Source organism: Ctenocephalides felis, unplaced genomic scaffold (genome assembly GCF_003426905.1).
Source record: "Ctenocephalides felis isolate EL2017-DRISC unplaced genomic scaffold, ASM342690v1 CF-g0.4_SCAFFOLD_02194, whole genome shotgun sequence".
In the NCBI taxonomy this organism is placed as follows: domain Eukaryota; kingdom Metazoa; phylum Arthropoda; class Insecta; order Siphonaptera; family Pulicidae; genus Ctenocephalides; species Ctenocephalides felis.
This window is the reverse complement of record NW_020538348.1, coordinates 47,737-52,500: the sequence shown is the minus strand read 5'-3', so window position 1 is coordinate 52,500 and position 4,764 is coordinate 47,737. Positions and strand designations below refer to the sequence as shown.

At 44.2% G+C, this 4,764-nt stretch overlaps 1 pseudogene; it reads left to right on the top strand.

Moving 5' to 3' along the window:
- Positions 1–1,061, top strand: part of LOC113380520 — a 2,775-nt pseudogene extending 1,714 nt beyond the window's left edge.
- The last annotated feature ends 3,703 nt before the right edge of the window (positions 1,062–4,764 follow it).

Here is a 4,764-nt window from a genome sequence, read left to right as displayed (position 1 = left end):
TGCAGATCTTGGTGGTAGTAGCAAATACTCCAGCGAGGCCCTGGAGGACTGACGTGGAGAAGGGTTTCGTGTGAACAGCCGTTGCACACGAGTCAGTCGATCCTAAGCCCCAGGAGAAATCCTATGTTGATGTCGGTGTATTTTATTTTGAATAAAATTTCACACCCATCGGGCGAAAGGGAATCCGGTTCCTATTCCGGAACCCGGCAGCGGAACCGTTTACAAGTCGGGCCCTCGCAAGAGAGTTCGTCGGGGTAACCCAAAATGACCTGGAGACGCCGTCGGGAAATACGGGAAGAGTTTTCTTTTCTGTATGAGCGTTCGAGTTCCCTGGAATCCTCTAGAAGGGAGATAGGGTTTGGAACGCGAAGAGCACCGCAGTTGTGGCGGTGTCCGTATCTTCCCCTCGGACCTTGAAAATCCAGGAGAGGGCCACGGTAGGTGTCGCGCCGGTTCGTACCCATATCCGCAGCAGGTCTCCAAGGTGAAGAGCCTCTAGTCGATAGATAAATGTAGGTAAGGGAAGTCGGCAAATTGGATCCGTAACTTCGGGATAAGGATTGGCTCTGAGGATCGGGGCGTGCCGGGCTTGGTTGGGAAGCGGGCGTAGGCCGATGTGCCGGGCCTGGGCAAGGTGAAATTGTCCTTGTGACTTAGATCCGAGCTCGGTCCCGTGTCTAGGCCCCCCGCGGATCTTTCTTGCTGCGAGGTTTCTGTGCCGGCTTCGGTCGGTCAGTCGTACTCTTCGGCCGCCATTCAACGGTCAGCTCAGAACTGGCACGGACTAGGGGAATCCGACTGTCTAATTAAAACAAAGCATTGCGATGGCCCTAGCGGGTGTTGACGCAATGTGATTTCTGCCCAGTGCTCTGAATGTCAACGTGAAGAAATTCAAGCAAGCGCGGGTAAACGGCGGGAGTAACTATGACTCTCTTAAGGTAGCCAAATGCCTCGTCATCTAACTAGTGACGCGCATGAATGGATTAACGAGATTCCCACTGTCCCTATCTACTGTCCCTATCTACAGTGGAGAAGGGGGATACAACCCCTAAAGAAAAAGTGGCTAAAAAAGGGGATGCAACCCCCAAAGAGAAAATGGTGGAAAAAGGGGATAAAACCCCTAAAGAGAATGTGGTAGAGAAAGGGGTTACAATCCCTAAAGAGAGCACAACCAATCTATCTGCGGATAGTTTGACTAAGGTTAAAATTGAAAGAGAACAACTTGAAAGTTTTCTCTTCAATGACTCAAATAAAGTGTCCAAAGGCGCAATCAAGTTCATCCTTGAAAAATGGTCTAATTTGGAGCTTATGCTTCAAAAAGAAATTTTAGAGCGCGGAAAAACAGAGACCAAATATAAGGAAAGAACCACAAACATGTCATATGCAAATGTGGCATCTAGAGCACCCAACCCAAAAGTCCCAACGCAAATAGTTCAACAGAAAACAAAAAGCGAATTTATATATATCAAGCCTGAATGTGATAAAACAGACAGGAGATCTAATGACGAAATAAAAGACCACGTAAAAACTGGTCTTAAAGATATTAATAAACAAATAAAAGTCAGAGGCATACGGCAACTCCGTAATAAAGGAGTTGTCTTAGAGGTTGAAACCAAGCGAGATATAGAAATAATTAAAAGAGCAAATCTGAGTGCACAAAAATTAGTTGTGGAAGAGCCCAAAAAGCTACAACCACAACTAATTATGTATGATGTAGAAGAAGACTGCCAGGAAGAAAACTTCCTGGACTGTCTAATTCTAAAGAATTTTGAACACTTAGAGGAAGCAGAGGCAGAGCTTCTAAGAAAGGAGTGCAAAGTGGTAACCAAATTCAAAACAAAATTTGGTAAAAACAACTGGGTAATCCAATTACCCGGAAAGCACGCCAGTAGACTACTCAACGAGGGCAGAGTCTACATGGACTGGCGTACATACAGGCTCAGCGAGTATGTAAAAATTCCTCGTTGCTACAAGTGCCATGCATATGGACACATAGCGAGAGTATGCAGAATCGAGAAACCTATTTGTGAGAATTGTGGCAGCAGTGAACACACCACAAGTGACTGCTCCAAAGAGCAAGACGCAAAATGCGTAAACTGCGTAAGAAATAAACGCAAGGAAACAGGCCACAAGGTGACTTGGAAGTTATGTCCTGAGTACGAGAAACAGCTTCAAATTTACAAAAATAAAATTTCATGGGATTAAAAGCAGCCCAAGTTAACGCACAAAGGTCTAAATCCGCAGCAGCCAACCTAGAACTTATTTTTCATCAGTTAGGACTTGACATACTCTGTATTCAAGAACCTTACTCAATAAGGGGCATAATAAAAGGGTACACCTCAGCAGGACTGAGAGTACTACAACCGGAAACGACCAATCCTTGGGTTGCAATCGTAGTAAGAGACGGAGAATATGATATCTTTCAAAGATCAGAGCTGGAATGTGATCATATAATGTGCGTAGAAATATGTACTTGTAAAGAAAGCTTGTATCTCGTAAACTGCTACATGCAGTTCTCAGTCGACATAAGTATCTTCCTGCGAAAGCTGGACAGAATCCTCAGGAACCTGGCCGGCCGCCGCATCATAGTCACGACAGACGCAAATGCAAAATCTGGTCTGTGGTTTTCGAAAACTCTGGATAGCAGAGGCAAAGAACTAGAGGAGTGGATCGCCTCTAATAACCTAGTTGTTTTGAATGAGCCTGGTCACAACTACACATACCAAAGTGAAGCTGGGGACACAAATATAGATGTAACACTTACAACCCCGAATATGTCTTCAAAAGTGATCAACTGGAATGTGAGTGATATAGCGACCACCAGTGATCACAGCCTTTTAACATTTGAAGTAGTGCTTGAAGCATCAGTCACAAGGCAAATAAAGAATCAAACAGGCTATAACACAAGAAAGGCTAAGTGGGACAGGTTCGGGGAACTGGTGGAGAGGGAATTCGACCAACAAAGTCTGGAGTCTCTGCAGAGGTTAGACCCAAATAGGGCTATTAAGATATTTAACAGAAAGCTAAAAGCAATCTGTGACAAATCCATGCCCAAAAGGAAAGCCGGAAGCAAGGTCATGCCATGGTGGTCGGAGGAGCTGACTTGTCTAAGGCGGGAAACTAATAGAACTAAAAAGTGTCTCTTGCGGGCCAAGAGACTATGTCTTGATGACGTACCAATCAAAATGCAGGCATACAAAAGGGCAAGAAATAACTATGTCAGAGAAATTAGAGAACGTAAAACAACCTCATGGAGAGACTTTGTGACAAGCGTTGGTAACGAAGATCCCTGGAGTATAGTATACAAAATTGTATGCGATAAAGTAAACAAGAAGGCTTCTCTATGCTCACTAGAACTCCCTTCCGGGAACTTCAGTGAAACATGGGAAGAAACTGTAAACGTCCTTCTTAAAAAGTGCCTACCTACAGATGATCAGCAAGAGAACGCTGATCACATTAAAATTAGAGAAAACATACGCCAATATCAAAACCAGAACCTCGAACCAATCATCGACTCTGTTGATGTAGAACGGGCATTACTAAAACTGAAAGATAAAAAAGCCCCAGGAGAAGACGGCTTCACTGGCGAAATAATTAAAAAATTATGGAGTCATAACAAACAAGCAATCCTTACAACACTAAATAAATGCTTTCAAGATGGCAGTTTTCCTACCGATTGGAAACAGGCAAACCTATGTCTAATTCCCAAACGAGGGAGTGAAAACAGAAAGCTTGCCAAATCATACCGTCCAATCGCCCTTCTGCCAGTGATGGGAAAGATCTACGAGAAAATACTCGTAGAGCGTATTAAGACAAATTATACAGAAATGAATATGTGCAATGCACGACAATTTGGCTTTAAGGCAGGCGTCTCCACGGAGGACGCACTGCTAACTTTTAGAAAATGCATGGCAACGAATATGAAGTATGTACTTGCTATATTTGTGGATATTGAAGGTGCCTTCGATAACCTGTGGTGGCCCGCCATCACACATAGGCTGACGCAGGCAAACTGCAGCAGCCATATGGTAAATATAGTCAAGGACTACTTTAAAAGGCGAAGCGCCTATGTAAGAGGCAACACGAAGAAGGTTGGAAGAGGCATGCAGAAGGGATGTCCACAAGGATCAATAATTGGTCCTGTTGCATGGAACTTCTGCATGGACGTTCTTCTAGACGGCCTAGTTCAGCTAGGAGAAAATGTGGAACCCATTGCATACGCAGATGACTTGGCGTTAATAATTAAAGGAAACTCCAGAAATGATCTGGAGAGAACTGGTACCATGGCTCTTAAATGCGTTGAGGACTGGTGCGTGACGCATAAAGTGAGAGTCAGCAGTGGAAAAACTGTCGCAATGATGATGAAAGGCAAATTTAATGAAGGCAGACAACCGATTATCAAAGTTGACAACAATAGCCTGAAATATACAAAAGAAGTGCGATACTTGGGAATTACTATAGATAACAGGCTAAACTTTGTAGCGCACACTAAGTTTCTGAGGGAGAAGCTAGTCAGCTTCATCTTGAAAATCAGGAGGGTTGCAAAGGAGGAATGGGGCCTTAAAAGAGGCACCCTTGACACTTTGTACAAAGCAGTGATAATACCTATAGCAACATACAGCGCTGCTGCGTGGTTCGACAAGTCGTCCCACACGCACAACCTTAGAAACTTGAACGCCGCGCAAAGAATAATTCTGCTGACACTCACCAAGGCGTGCCGTACCACCGCAACAAATGCATTACAAACAATAAGTGGCAAAATGC